This window comes from Peromyscus maniculatus, chromosome 4, assembly GCF_049852395.1.
Source record: "Peromyscus maniculatus bairdii isolate BWxNUB_F1_BW_parent chromosome 4, HU_Pman_BW_mat_3.1, whole genome shotgun sequence".
NCBI classification, from domain to species: domain Eukaryota; kingdom Metazoa; phylum Chordata; class Mammalia; order Rodentia; family Cricetidae; genus Peromyscus; species Peromyscus maniculatus.
Window position 1 is genome coordinate 74,265,139 of NC_134855.1, and position 16,855 is coordinate 74,281,993.

The 16,855-nt window shown below is 36.9% G+C and overlaps 1 protein-coding gene across 3 annotated transcripts in view; it reads left to right on the top strand.

The window, feature by feature from the left end:
• Lrrc4c (leucine rich repeat containing 4C) overlaps positions 1–16,855 on the top strand; it is a 1,301,043-nt gene that overhangs the window by 1,071,409 nt on the left and 212,779 nt on the right. For all 3 annotated transcript variants that reach the window (XM_042275785.2, XM_042275787.2, XM_076570133.1), the window contains exon 5: positions 6,563–6,656. The gene's annotated coding sequence lies outside the window, so the exon portion shown is untranslated. The remainder of the gene's footprint in view (positions 1–6,562; positions 6,657–16,855) is intronic.

A 16,855-nucleotide genomic window follows, 5' to 3' on the forward strand; every position in this document is an offset into this window, starting at 1 on the left:
TCTAATAGTATTTCCCTTACACTACAGATGCAATGTTTTCCTAACACCATTTGGATATTTGAAGTACTGTAAACTACTTGTTTTGTTCCTGTACCACATATAGGTAGGTGAACAGTATTTCTTTAAAGAACTTGAGCTGGGTGAGAGCAAGTGATACTCTCCTCACCAGATTATATACTGTGCCACTCACCTAATTTTGCTAAATACTAAGATATTCTTAGGCAGTCATGCTTTCAACTGTATACAAGTAGAAACATTTCTACAGTCTACTCTGAAAATGCAACAAAATTCCTTGACTTTTGCAGAGCCAATGTACACTTACAGTTGTTTTATGTAATTGCAATTTTTCTCCCATGGATGAATATAGAATCATTAGTAGATCATATTTCATATATCACACCCAATATAATGACATTTGCTTCTAACCACTGATGGCCTTAAGTGTGAGCAGTGCCCCAGTACTACCCAGATCAGTTCACTTGGGCTGAATACTGTTAATGTCACCAATAAAGGCTCATTCCTACCACTAGCAATGCCAAATATTGACACATTAGCTAATAAAAATAAGTTATGTGTGATCTTAATGATGATCATTAGCTAAGTGACTAGGAATTATCAAAATAAAAAAAAATAGTAACTATTTCTTAAATCTTCCTTTTCTAATGGCCTAATGAGTGTTCATTTAAGCCCCAATTTGACACCTGATTCTTTCTTTCCTGGGGTCAAACTTAAATCACTGGAATTTTTATAATGCATCTTCTACATTGAAGAAGCTTCAAATTTAATATATTTTAATGCCAATGACAATTCTGGAATTTTGTACTGCTATTAACTCTGTCTAGGAAATGGTGTGCATGCACATCTTAAAATTCTCTACATGTCTGATGAGTTTTCATTCCTTAGGCCTAATTTTAAAATTTATGCTCAAAGCATCCTTCAAGAGCCAACATACCAATTGAATACAACTAATATAGTGTAAAAATGGCAACTAAAAATACAGTGATTGAGAGTTTCTATGTGCCAAGTAGCAGGCTAATTATTGTGCATTCATTAATTCAGTTAGTCTTCCCAACAAGTATATTAAGTAGGATGTTAGTCATCATTTTATATACAGGGAAACTGAGTTACAGGTTCTTGCCAATATATCATAATAGGAGAATGCCAAGCTCTGAGTCTAAAGAGTCAAGTTGCAAGATTCATCAGCTTCCAGGATTAAGCAAAGATGTCTGGACACAACCTACTTAGTAGTGTATTGCACCATTTATTTGTTGTTGTTGTTTTTTACTACTCTCTTTGAAAGCTTTTGCTTACTTAGTAGTTCCTCTTCACTCTTTATAAAAATTAGATTTCGGGTAGGGACTGTGTCTCTGTTCTATGTCATACTCTCATAGTATCTAGTACTCTTCTTGAACGTATTAAGTGTTCTTGGTATAACTTATAGAAAAATGAGTGAGAACAATAGAACTCGGATAGAACATGGTTTTTATTGCCAATTTTGTTCCACTTGTAAAGAGAAGCCACAAGGGTTGGCAAGCTTCTCTGACTTTCTCCACTATCTGTCTGCTTGTTGTTTGTTTGTTTAATCTGGCATATCAGGGCCCACTTTCTCATCTGACAATATAGTGAAGGAAGAAATGCTCACCTTTCATCTGTTCCCCCCACCACAGCATGACCGATGCTTTTTAAATCAGGCTGAATAAAAGCCCACCAGAAATTCTTCACTGGTTTAATTTTAAGGAGAGCATCCAAAATTCTTTGTGTAGTATATTAAGTTGCTTGTAAATTAATCCTTTCCCAACTATGTTGTTAATTTGTTACTCCTAATTTTATATGTATGTATATGTATAGAGTCATATGTGTACAAAAATTCATATGTATAAGTCAAATATATAAAAATATATAAGATAACTATGTATTTTATGTATTATAATTACACATAAATATGTTTTATTAAAATACATTATATTTATATATACTAAATATATAAATATTATATATAAGTACATATATTATTTAACTTATCTCAAAACTCATCATTCTAAATTACAGGTTCATTGAAAAGATGGTATATGATTCTCTCAGAAGGTCTATCCTCATTTGTGAGACATGCTTTCCCTGACTTGACAACTGCTTAATTTGTATTTAAAGCCACACCCACCATGGCATCTTTAATCATAAACTCTTTCATACTATTCTGATTGTGTGTATGAGAATACACAATAGAAAATGAGTTCCTGGAAGATGCATGTGTGAAGATCTAAAGCAATCTGCAGTGCCAAGTAGGATCTCCAGAAATAGTCAATGAATAACTTTCATGAAGAAGTTATAAGCTATGATCCTAACCAGTTCCCATTCCTGACAATAATCTATGGAAAAATGCCCTTCAGAGAAGGTGTACACAATTGCTAGACATATTTTACATCCTTTGTATTTAAGTACTAATTATTTTATTGATAATGTCAATACAACACCATCACCAGCCTAAAAATCTTCTGGCACTAGAAATACATGAATACTGGAGGCTGTTGAGGAGACTAGAAGGTGAGTCAACAGACTACGTTCCAAGTTGGCAAGGACAGAACCCAAGCATCAAAAGCTCCTAATTCAAGTTGAGCTTCTCATTAATCTAAATGTTAATGTAAACTTAAAATATGTCACATTGATTTGGAATTGTTTTGTATGAATATTGAATAACTGAGCTGTCTAGCAGCAGAATCCAAATGGATATCCCTTCACATCAAGTTTTTTTTAATCAAGTGAAAACTTGACCGCCTTTCTTTCTCTTCTTCTCATTGATTTTTTGTTTTGTTTTATTTGTCATAAAAAATCATTTGCTTCATTTTAAAAGGATATAACAATATATTTCCCTAAACAAGACCTTCACAATAACAACACAAGTAGACATGCTGATGTGAACAGCTGAATTCTTTTAAGACTCTGACCCTATGTGAAAAACTAAGAAAATCAATGCCCACTAGAAAGGAGGCAAGAGGCCCCTGATAAATTATCCAGTCAAAATTTGACAGTATAAAACATAAGTATGGATGAACAAGTATAAATGGACTCGTGAGAGACTGTGTGTGTGTGTGTGTGTGTGTGTGTGTGTGTGTGTGTGTGTGTGAATGTAACAATAAGTGAAGAAAGAAGTCACAAATTTGAGAGGAAATAGGGGAGCATAAGAGGATTTGTTGGGAAAGAGGAAGGAGTGATAACGATGTCAATATAGTACTTATACATGAAGTGCTCAAAAACAAAAGAAGCTCCGAGAGTCTCTGCAAAGGAGAACAGTCACAATGGACAATTTTGAGGACAACATCACTTCCTTAACCTATTCTCTGAGAGGACTGAATATTGCCTTTCAATGCTATGGAGAGATTAGTAGCTTTTCCTCCCATTTCCTGGAGAGAAAAAAGTAAAGTTGTTAGGACTGATTACTTGAGTGTTTTGTGGTTGTTAGGAATTGAAAAATAATTCTCTTTTGTTGGGTTATATTTGTACATGTTATATAAAGCCTGACATGTGTGTGTGTGTGTGTGTGTGTGTGTGTGTGTGTGTGTGTGTGTCATTGATGGAAAATGCAGTTTACAAAAGACATTATGTTAGCTCAACTTAAAATAAATTGTAATGATGATGACGACAACAACAACAACGTGTGTTTACTTTTTCAGTACACTAAAGCATTCAGTGAACTTTATAAAATCTTCATAGTTTGATCCCTAAAGCAGCTGGGGAGGGGACCAGGTCTCTTTCTGTTAAGAAAAAAAAAAAAAGGAAAAAATGGTTCGAACCACTTCTCCAAGTTCTGAAGCAACCATTGTTGAGCCCAACGAAAAAGAATATGGGGCCAAATTGCTAAGACTAGAAGTTGAGTCAGCAAGTGTGGTCCAGTTGTAGATACCAAACAAGACTGCAGGATGCAATAAAATGTGAAGTACAGAGGCACATGTCTGTGCGGTCAGTCCCATCTGTCAGCTCGGATGCTTTTCTCTTGCTTAGAAACTACCTTAAATTATTATGCTTAGGTTCCTTTATCAGCAAAGTGGCAAACATGGTTCAGTTTTTATCAGAATAGGTATGAGACTTAACTTTAAAATGATTTACCTGGAATAGTTTAAAATCAGGCGCATACAGCATTTTTAAATTGTCCTTCCCCACTTCATCAACAGCAGGGAACAAATCTGATCAGTCAGTATAAAAATTCTCCTTGAAAATAATGATTTCAGCAAACATTGAATGCTTAAATTTAGGAATCCATTCTACTTGGGAAAGACAAAGGTTTGAAATACCGATTAGATATGCATCTTTATCGGAACTGTTTTTTCTTGGGAGACTGGTGAGAGGAAACTTAAATACCATGCCATCTCTGTAAGCTATTTTGTGACATGCCTTCTGTTTTTCTGACCTCTTCAAAGTTCCAACCTTTGTCCCTCAGAAACATTATTATAGAGATGAACTAACTACTAAATACCAGTCGACACAAAGTTATTTTCATTTTTCTGAATAAAAAGAAATCGAACTTTGCCTAATTTCAACAGGCAGTGATTATTTTTTTCAGGTTGCTGTGTGAACCTCTTGTCAATAGATTGTAAGTACCTTGGTACTATTTGTCCTCAACTTATTTTATATAAAGAAGAAAGTCAGTGATTGCATGCCCATAGTTTATAAAAAATTCTCTTCATGCAAACATAAGGGTTTTGCACCAAAATTACTTCTAACCACTTTATTTAGTATTACAAAACATATTCTTAGGAGGAAAATGAGAGAATTTGAGAGAAGGCTTTGACTTAGTGAATCTTTTGTTTGTTTTTTCTGAGATAGGGTTTTATGTATGATAGACTGACCTTCAACTCTGTATATACCAAAAAAATGACCTTGAACTTTTGATCTTCCTGCTTCCATCCACTGAGTATTAAGTATACCCTATGTCACCTAGTTTGTGCAGTGCTAGGAATCAAACATAATTGGAAGCAGTCTACCAAATGAGATACATTTCCAGGTTTTTAGAAGCAATTTTTTATTTTTAAAAAATATATAATTGCGTTAGTTCTCTTTTTCTGCTTTCCTACTCCTTCCACGTCTGATGCCCCCTGCCTCCCAAACTCATGGTCTCCTCTTCTTTAGCCATTGCTTTTATAAATGCATATGAACAAATCAACATAGAACTACATCCCACTGTGTCAGTACAGTGTTGTCTCAATGTATATTTTTCTAGGACTGACTACTTCACTCGGTTTCAGATAACCAAGTAGGGGCTCATCATTAGACTAACCCTCCCTCCCTCAGCAACTGTTCCTTGTCTGTAGCTCATCAGCTAGGGCTGGTGCCACATAAGAGTTCTCTCATATACTTTGAGATTTCAATTATGGTTGGAATGTTTCAGGACTTGTTTAGGCAACCACACTATTAAAATTTCATGGGTATGGTTTTCCTATCATAGCTAGGAGGCATACACTCAGAGCATATTTCCTGTGCCTCTGGCTTTTAAATACTACATCCCTCTCTTCTGAGGTGTTCCCTGAGCATCAGATAAAGGTGTTGTGTTGCAAATGTATCCATAAGGAATGGTTCCCTTTGTCTGTTTTCTTTTTTCCCCATTTTGAACAATTGCGGTTTTCTCTAATGGTATTCTCCTGTTGTTGCTGTAAAATAAAAGTTTTTCTGATGAGTAGTTAAATCCATGCTTAAATGTAGTAAAATGAAAATTATTTAGAGTATCATTACAAATTATACTGCTTTAGGAAAGTAGAGGTAGTGCGTTCTCTAAAATCCATGGTTTTAGTAGCAATTTTGTACAATGTTCTTTCTGAGAAAAGTAGAGAATTTTCAGATTCAATGAGGTTTGAACCCTCCTTCCAAGTTGTTTGGCTAATTATTGTAGAGATAAAATTGACTCCAGTCATGTTTACTTCAATGTTTTTTGTTTGCCTACTTTCTTTGTTCCTATATCAGATTGATAAATGACAATTGTAGTATAATACTCTGGTATTTATTTACTTGTTTACTCGTGTATTTACATAGGCAAGAGTGTTGAGAACCTGAGCCTCCAGGTATACTTCCCAAGCAGTCTACCACCAAACTACAGTCACTGCACTGATTTCCTAGTATTTTTAGGTCTGTTCAGCTTTTGGAGCTACATCAAATTAATAATTACAGCTAAGGTCAAGAGAAAAGAGAAGGAAGCCTCTCCTCTTCGTGTATAACTGGTTTTTATATAAAACGTTTTCTCAATAACATTCACATGACATATTTCTAACAACAAATTTTGCTGAACATTGACAAAGAAATGAATGATTAATAAATGCAGGAATGAGTAAACTGGAGCAAAGGTGCATGCATAAATACATGTTACATGATAAATAATTTCTGCAAGTATACACAGAGTTGCCTTATTTTATCCATACTTATATTTAGTAGTTACACACCAGTGAACCATGGCTGTTTTGTCATTTCCAATTACAAAATTCTACTGAGAACAGCAATAAGCAGGCATATCTAGCCCTAACTTTGTCCTTATGCATGTACTGTGATTTGAAAGTATGTTCTTTGTATTGTCTGCTTACAGGTGTGAAGAAATATTATCAATAAGGATCCAGAGCATGCATTTCACTTCTTTGGATACTCACAGGAAGATTAGAGCCATCTAGACACACTTTAAGGTAGGTTCCAGTCACTTCTCTTCTTAAGAACAAAATGAGGTTGAATATTTTGAAAGAACACATCAACACAGAGCCAGTACACATTTGTAACAAAAACAGACTTCCTAACATTTATCACCAACCTTAGATAGACTTGCTTCCTGGGTTTATGAAGTGCAGGGCAGCTGCAGGCCTTCCCACCATAGCAGCCTTGAAACACTACTGCAGTGGACCAGAACCTGTGCATCTTCCTGTGAGCAAACAGCTGTAAAGTTCAACAGGAAGACAGTGAATTAAAAAGTAATTAACAAAATCCTACCTCAGTGATCACAAGTCTAAGGTGAGTTTATATTGACCAAGAGAAGAAAGAAGGAAGGAAGGAAGGAAGGAAGGAAGGAAGGAAGGAAGGAAGGAAGGAAGGAAGGAAGGAAGGAAGAGCTGAAGCTTTTTCCCAACAGAGTTATTTCCTCGGAGGGAAAAAAGAAAAGAAAAAATAGATACTTTCCTCAACAGAGTTACTTTCACATGGGAAAAAATAAAATAAGGCATAAATATTACTCTTTGTTATCAGTGAAGACTGGGAGAGACCTGGTATAAAGTGGAAGAGTTCTTTCACAATTCTACCATGGTTTTCATCACTACTGTATTAAGAGAACTTCTTTTGAGTTATAGAGAAAGAAAGGCACTGACATGCCCCCCTCCTTTAAAAAACAAGCCACATCTTAGCCCATTCTACCCAGCTTCCTGCTAGATGTGATGCTTTTTTTCAGTACTCTCAAAAGCCCTCTCTGTTACTGTGCAGCTGATGGCAACACAGTATGCCACAAACACTGGTGATTTCTATGAGTTGAAAAGCCAAAAACACATTAGAAGAACATTTTTAAGACTTTTATAATATGCTATTAAATTATTGTTGAAAGAATTTGTGGAAAAAAGAGTTATAAATATATTAATATACCAATTTAAATGGGAATTTGAGGATCTAGTTTAATGAGTCATTTATGAGTTTGGATTTTATTTGTAAGTAAAAATGAATCTAAGAACAAGAACGTATTAAAAATAGAGAAAACGAGTAATAAACTTGAAACAAAGCAAAATAACAGTGTGTATCTATGACTACACACCAAGCAGAGATGCTAAAAGATGTGCCAAGACTCACTGAACACTTACCTGACATCTAGGACAGTGGTTCCCAACCTTCCTAATGCTATGGCCCCTTAATATAGTTTCTCATGTTATAGTGACCCTCAAGCATAAAATTATTTCCTTGATACTTCATAATTTTAATTTTGTTATTGTTATGAACTATAATGTAAATATCTGATATAAACAATATCTGATAAATGAACCCCAAAGGTCATGGACCCACAAGTTGAGAACTACTGCTCTAGTAGAAACAGGACTTACTTATTTCATATTTGTGTTTCTTTAGCTGAGGCTCAAAAATCATCCAAGAAAAATGTTAACTTTTGTTCAATTGATTGAGTTAAATTTTAGTTTATTCTCTTAACATCACTAAAATGTCAGGAGACATAAATCTAGATCACTTGGCATTTCATTACAGAACCGTAAATGTATAATTTACTACTCTACTGTATTTACCTATCATGAGTGATAAGCAATCATCAGAAACAAATAAGCCTGCTTTCAGGAGGTGGCATTTGTCTTTAATATCATTTTTTCTTCACACAGTATATCAGGTATAGTATATCATATGCAAACATGTGTATAAAATTCACATTTAGGATATTACACATAAGTTGTTTACAAAAAGTGTGGTTATAGGGCCATTAAAAATGCTAATAAAATACTTTCTAGTACAAAAAAAAGTTGATTACTAGCCATGTTTTACTGTGTATATCTTTCAAGGGTATCAAATGGCTCCTAAATTCATCAGAACTTTATATTTGACACTCAAAACATATAAATCTGCAAGCAATACCATCTACTTATGATTACATCTATAGACCTCTTTTGGTGAAATTATTAAGGCCACTCCACGTAGTTAAAAGGGAGATTTATTTAGTGGGTAACTTACAAATGAAGAGATAGGTAGGTCGTGGGGTCTGGGGAAGGTGTATCACAATCCAGCAGTGTTCTCTGGAGCTCTGCTCAGTCAACCTCCACCATCTAGGGTCCAGGAACAGAGAGCACAAGCTGGCCCATCCAGATCTCCAGTCTCTTGGTGCCTCCCTTGGCCCTGCCTTGTAGGTATGACAATTGCAGAAGCCTCTTTGGAGGTTGGAACTTCTAGATCAAAGCTGGAATGGCTACCTACTACAGACATCTTATCGTATGTATTTGTCACTACTCTACAAAGATGTGGCCACTCATGCCAGAGGTATCTGCTCCTTCATAGAATATAAATTTCTGACATTTAAAAGAGAAACCTACTTTCTCGTCCCCAACCTATTCAAGCATAAAGTGGAAATAATTTCTATTTTAAAATGCTCTACCACATTTAAGAACAACAACAAAAAGCATCACTTTGCAGTCATGTTCCTTAGTTACTGTTCTATTGCTATAAAGACACATCATGACCAAGACAGCTTATAAAACAAAGCATTCATTTAGGGGCTTACTTACAGTTTCAGAAGGTTAGCCTATGATCATCATGGTGAAAAGTATAGTGGTAGGCATGTAGGCATGTTGCTGGAACAGTAGCTGAGAGCATACATCTTATCTACATGCAGTGGACAGAGAGAGTGAGATGAAGCCCTGTGGTGGTATTGTGTTCCCCAAAATATTGTGTACCTTAATAAACTTATCTGGGGTCAGAGAACAGAAACGCCACTAGTTAGGCAGTGATAGCACATGCCTTTAATCCTAGCATTCCAGAGGCAGAAATCCATCTGGGATCTCTGTGAGTTCAAGGCCACATTGGAAACAGCCAGGCGTGGTGACTCATGCCTTTAATCCCAGAAAGGCAGCCTTTAATCCCAGAGAGTGGTGGTAGAAAGCAGAAAGATATATAAGGCGTGAGGACCAGAAACTAGAGGCATTTTGGCCTGGTTAAGCATTTGACTGGTTAAGCTTTCAGGCTTTGGAGCAACACAGTTCAGCTGAGATTCATTCTGGATGAGGACTCAGAGGCTTCCAAGCTGAGGAAACAGGACCAGCTGAGGAATTGGCAAGGTGAGATAGCTGTGGCTTGTTCTGTCTCTCTGTCCTACCAGCACTGACCCAATAACTCTGGCCTCAGGTTTGATTTTATTAATAAGAACCTTTAAGATTCCTGCTACAAAGCCCCGCATGGGCTTTTGAAACCTCAAAGTGTATTCTTAGAGCCATACCTCCTCCAACATGGCAACATCTTCTAACCATTCCTAAATAGTTCACGAACCGGGAACCAAACATTTAAATATGAGCCTATGGGGGCCATTTCAGATTACCACATTCTACTTCCTGGCCCCCATATACTTGAAGCCCTATCATAATGAGAAATGCATTCAGTACAACCTCAAAAGTCCACATATTCCTTCACAATCACAAGACTGTAAAAGTCTAAAATCCAAAGTTTCTTCTGAGAGTCAAGGCAATCTATTAAATATAAACTCCTGTAAAAAGAAAAATAAAATTATATATTTCCAACATATAATGGCACAGAATATGCATTACCATTCCAAAAGGGAAGAAAAGGGGAGCAGTAAGGAAACATTGGGCCAAATTAAAACTGAAACCCATCAGGGCAAATTCCAAATCCTTCATCTCTATGTCTGATGTTAAGTGGCTCTTCAGATCGCCCATCCCTTTCAGCCTTAGTGAGTGCAGCACATTGCTCTCTCTTAGGCTGGTTCAAGATCCTGTCTGCAGCACTTTTTGGCAGGAATCCCACAGAGCTGACACTTCCAACTTCTTAGAGTTTCCAACACAATGTAGGTTTTACCCTCACAATTTCATGCAAATCTCCCAGGGCCTCCCTGCAGAAACTCATCTGATACATGCCTGGCTTCCTCAGCTTTTCTTAACCCTGAAGGAAGATTCTATAATGCCTTTACACCCATATCTTTTTGATAGAGCCAGAATTACTTAGCTAACTCTGCTAAGTTCTGCTGCCTACTAGGGCCTGAACTTGGCCCCCTCAAGGCATGTATTCACATAAGCCTTGAATTGTTAGTAGTTCTTTTGTAGAATAAGATTTAATTTTCACAAGTTGGAGGCTTAGCTAGATGGGGTCTTGCCCCGTTGGTGCCACATCCTTTATTCCATTTCTCCTTAAGCCTTTCCTCAAACTTCCCATCTCTTTGAGAACAAGACTTGGCTCCCACACTACATTTCTTTGTGCTCTTTTTCTCCTTAAATTGTATATTTTGCAATGCTTTTTGCTCCATTTGCTCTTTTTCATTGTAGATCTGCATGAGAAGGATCACTAACAACCATGTGTCACAGTCTTAAAATCTCTCTTGCCAACATTAGTCCAAAACTCTTCAATATAGCCTCATGCAAAATTTTTGGTCAAGGGAAGAAAGTAGCCACATTTTTTGGCAAAATATCATGAGAATGATCTCTAGGCTGACTGCTAATATTTCTTCCATCTGAAAGCTCTTCATCTGGGTCTCCATAGTCCACGTTATGCATAGAATTACTGTCATCCAAGCATCTCTGAGAATGGCTCTAGAGCCCTGGTGAGAGCACTCAAACCTGTTTTCTAATCCAAAGTCCACAAGACTTCTGTAAGCAGAAAACCCACCAAACTAGATACTCCATGGATAGAAAGAAAGGTTTCCTTGGGTTCAAGCATACAAGGTCACCTCTCAAGGTGGCAAAGATCGTGGCAGAAAAGCAAGCAGATTCCATATCAGCAGGGTGGAACTATTGAGAAAATAAAGGCTGTTCGGATGGAGCTAGAACTGGGTGCCCTTGCCCAAGGTTGTTGACCTTTGGGGGAAGATTAAGAGTGTTTCCTGGTCATCACAAACCTACCTTAGCATATGTGCTTTTCAGGTAAACTGCAACCCACCTTAAGATCCACTTTTTTTTTTTTTTTTTTTTTTTTTTTTTTTTTTTTTTTTTAAACAGAGTACCATCTTTGGGTTTCTGTCTACCCAGACAAAGTTTAGGTTGAAGGCACTGTCACCAGAACTAACATTTAGACGGTTGCTGCTTTGGACCTAACATCTTCCTTATTTCTCTAAAGAACAGTATGTTCATGCCTGCCACAGCAATACCTCAGTTCTTGGTACCAACATCTGCCTTCTATTCAGTTGCTGTGAAAAGACAACATGAACATGGTAACATAAAAGAAAACATGTAATTGGGTCTTGCTTAATGCTTCAGTGGCTAGTCTGTGATCATAATGACAGGAAGCATGTTGATAGGAAGGCAGTTATGGTACTGGAGCAGTCGCTCAGATCTTACATATGATCTGTAAGTTACAGGCAGAGAGAAAGCAAGACTGGACCTGGCATGGTCTTTTGAAAGAATTTTACTCTCATTGGCACATTAGGGGATACACAGGCCAGTATCCCCTAATTATTAATTTTTTTATTTGAATTTTTTTCATCTTACATACTATCTCCAGTTTCCCCTCCCTACCCTACACCCACTCCCCCCACCCCCACCCACTCCTCTGAAAGGCTAAGGCCTCCCTTGCATAATCAACAAAGTCTAGCATACAAAGTTGAGGCAAGGCCTAGCCCCTCCTCCCTGCATCAAGGCGGTGGGCTTCAAAAAGCCAGTTCATGCACCTGGCATAAGTCCTCTTCCCACTGCCAGGGGGCCCCCAAAACAGATCAAGACTCAATAGCTGTCACCCACAGTTGGAGGGCTTAGTTTGGTCCCATGCAGTTCCTCAGCTGTCAGTTAAGAGTCTGTGAGCTTCCACTAGCTTGGGTCAGTTCTCTCTGTTTTCCCCATCATGATCTTGACAACCCCACCCACCCACCCCACCCCTGCCTTACTCATATGATCCCTGCTCTCTCTCTTCAGCTGTTCTCCAGGAGCTCAGCCCAGTGCTTGGCTATGGATCATTGCATCTTCTCCCATCAGTGACTGGATGTGTGTTCTATGATGACAATTAGGGCAATCACTAATCTGATTACAGGAGAAGGCCAGTTCAGGCATCATCTCCACTGTTGCTAGGAGTCTTAGCTGGGGTCAACCTTGTGGAACCCTGGGAATTTATGGTTTTTATTGTTAAGATTAATTAGGATCACACTTCAACAATTGGCAAAAATCTTGCTTGGGCTAAAGAAACCACATAAGCAGAAAGGTAAATGTAAGTTTTGAGAAGATCATAAGAAAAAAAAAAACAAACATGTAAAGCAGGACAAAGACAATTTGATGTCTACATATGTGGAGCAGAGCTGTTCCATTGTCAGGAATTTAGGACCCAAGATGAGAAAAGTTTGCAACATCCACTATTGTTCCAGGAATAAAGTGGGGGAAATGGGACACATATGTCATTTTCTGTCAGCTATATATTTTTGATCCAAAGCTCTGCCGGCAATGTTGCTAGTCTAGATAACCAGACACAGTTGAATCATGGGAAAATACAGCACATCATGTAAAAATCTCCTAGCCCTAGAAAGTGAAAGCCATGGTGTTGAAAGAAATATGAGAAACAGCAAGAAAGTACAGAACTAAGATTTCCCCAGGGAGCCTAAGAATCAGCCATAATAAACATGTGAAGAGCTGTAAAGTCTTTCTCCTCTGAAAAGACACAAACACTCTACATGTAGGACTGTAATCTTAAGATCCAAGTGTTCCTTCAAAGTAAGTCAAAGCAAACTGCTGATTGTTAAAATTTAGCAACTATAGCTAAATATTTAATTGTATTAATAAAATTATTATTGATATATATGCATCAATAATTCACATAATGGGTGTAACATCTAACTTCTATTTTGCCTTAAGATATATATATATATACATATATATAATATTTCTGATCTAATATACAATTATTTAGTGAAATAATTACAAAACATTTTTTTTCTATAGGAATGTCTGAATAGTTACAAAAATTTCCAAAAATCTTTTGCAAAATATATTAAAATCCAAAAGACATTAATAAAATACAACCACTGACTTGAACAAGGTCCATAGCTCTTCCTTGTCTGCTATTTATCTACAAGCTTGAGCCTGCAGGTTTGTTATGCATTTGGATTTCTGTCTAGTGGAAATAGGACCCATCAGAACTGTCATTTATTCTGCTTCCTAATAGAAGTACTGGGAATTATTGTGTTCTGAAAGGCTGTTAAGTGGACAGGGCAACAGATTGGAACCTGTTATGTTCCAAATAGCCATGTCAGGTTCCTGGTTCACATACATAAAACCGACATGTACATTTTTATTTAGAAACAAATAGAATTCTACTTATTTTTTGTGAGCATTTCTATATATTAGATTCCCCCATGTTTAAAATGGAGTAGGTAGGTTCAGGTGAAACAATAGTATGCCCCAAGACAGAAAGAACAAAAGAATATTTGCCTTTATCATATCAATGTGATTTTTTTTTTTATAAAAGTGTGTAGTTTCTTTTCCTGGTATCTGTTATCTCTGAAATGTGCCTATACCGGTAAGGGCTGTACTTTTATTAGAACTGATTCATAGAGTTCTTGTAATAGGACAAACATGCCCACACTCCCTTGACTCAGATGCTAGTTAACAAATCTTTCTCCGTAAATCTAAAGAGGCCCTACTCAGGGAACTGTCCAACCTTGTGGGGTGCCTCCTCCTTGCTTTTAAACAAGTTAAACACCGATTTAAAAAAAAAAATTAAACACTGAGTTCAAATACACAGTAGTAATGAGAGTGTGGAGAAAGAATAACTTCATAAACTACTGTTGAAAGAATAATCGAACATAACCCTTCTATAGACAATATGGCATGTGTACGAAAATGTACTAGCCTTTGACCTGATATTTCCTGGTGAGAGATATTTGTTAAAGATACCAATAAACGGGGTTATGGTGGACCACATACTTAGCATGTCCAAGAGTATGGATAACATTCACTGGAAAAAAATAAAAAATAGATCAGTTGGACACACAAGTGAAAATGGATATGTATGAAAATGGAGAAGCATTGGACTGCATTGTATATAGTTGCAATATAGTCTAAAAATCAATCTAAAAAAAGAACATTTTATAATCTGGTATATGGACATAAAATATTAAAATATTATTCATAATTGTTCTCTACTCTGGGTGTGCAGACATAGGATTGCATTGAAATATTCATTTCAAAACTGTGATTTAAAAATAATATGTGTAATAACAAAATCTTATAAATTTTTATAAATTATGTATAATATGAATACATAAGTATAGAATATACATGAGTAATTATATTAAGTCTTTCTTTTATGCGTTGTATTTAAAAATAGAGATTAAATAGAATTATAAATACATAGATGGGAAAATAAATAGCAAGACAAGAAAAATATCTCAAATGGTTTATTATTAATTCTCTATTATTAAAACACACATAAATGCAAACCCATTATTTTCTTTTTAAAAATTTATTTGCATGTGTCTATGTGTATGTATGCATGTGTGTGAGAGTATGTGTGTGTGGGCACATGAGTATGTGTGTGTTTTCATGTGTATGTCACAGAACATGTGTGGGAATCCAAGGACAATTTGTAAAAGTTGATTTTCCTTTCCTACTTTGTGAATTTCAAGGAATAAACTGTTAGACTCAGGTTTGGCAAGGGCCCTTATCCACTGAGATGTCTTGCTGGCCCCTACCTCTTTTAAATATTATTATTGTTCCTTGAAATTTTCATTAATTTATATAATATATCTTGATCATAGCCATTCCAGACTCCCCCTTGATCATATCCCTTTTTCCCCCTAAATGCTCAATCACATGTCCTTCTCCACTGTATATCTGTAACACAAATTATTAAACTGTCTTATTAATAAAAAACCTGGAGCCAGATATTGGGGTGAATGCTGAAAGATCAGAGAAACAGAACAAACCACAGCCAATTTCACCTTACCAACTCCTCAGCCTCCAGAGTGTGAGTTCCTATTTCCGCATGCCTTATATACCTTTCTGTGTCCTGAAATATTGCTTCCTGGGATTAAAGGCATGTGTTCTTCCCAAGCAAAATCATGAAATCTCAAGTGTGTAGCAGGAATCTTAAAAGTTCTTATTAATAAAAACAAACCTGGAGCCAGGTATTGGGGTGAATGCTGGAAGACCAGAGAAGCAGAACAAGCCACAGCGTCCTCACCTCGCCAATTCCTCAGCTGATCCTGTTTCCTCAGACTGGAAACTTCTGTGTCCTCATCCCAATGGCTCTCAGCTTGAATGCTTAACCAGCCAAATGCTTCGTTTCTGGTCCTCATGACTTATATAACTTTCTGCTTTCTACCACCACTCCCTGGGATTCAAGGCGTGAGTCACCATACCTGGCCGTATCCTTGAACACATGGATCTCTGCCTCTGGAATGCTAGGATTAAAGGCATGTGCTACCACTGCCTAACCTTTATGTTTAATATTGTGACTGTTCTGTTCTCTGACCCCAGATGAGTTTATTAGCGTGCACAATATTTCAGGGACCACAATACCACCACACAAGTACTGGGATTAAAGGTGTGTGACACCACTGCCTGGCTTCTATGTCTAATTTAGTGGCTGGCTCTGACCTCTCATCCCCAGATAAGTTTATTTGTTAGAGCACAAATAAAATGTCACCACACATGTCTTCCATTTTTAATTAATTTACTTAACACACTGAATCCAGTTACACTTAACAATATATGCATGACTATGGGGTCATCTAGTGGGGCTTGGGGAGCTTCTAAGAAAAAGTGATTTTCTCTCTTTGTAGCCATCAATTGGCAATGGGTCAAGTATGGGTATGCCTTGGGGGACTTTGCCCCTCCTTGCTGGAATTTTTAACTGGCTCAATGTTGTGTAGGTCTTAGGCAGCTGTTCTGGCATCATGGGTGTAATACCCATGTCAGTTCAGGGGCCAGAATTTCAGCACCTCAGAGATGTCTTCCCATCCTTTAGCTCTTATGTCTTTTCTGCCCCTTTTTTCTTTGATGTTCCATGACTGCTAGGGGTGGAGGTGAACAGAGATGTCTTATCTATAGCTGAGCACTCTGGTGCCTTTTCTCAACACTTTGAACAAGTCCCTCCATTAACTGCTACTCACTGAAATAAGAAGCTTCTCTTACCAAAGTTGTACGTAGCACAGATCTATAGATGTAAGTAATTAGAAGACAGTATCACAACACTAAACCATATTTTTAAAGAGGCA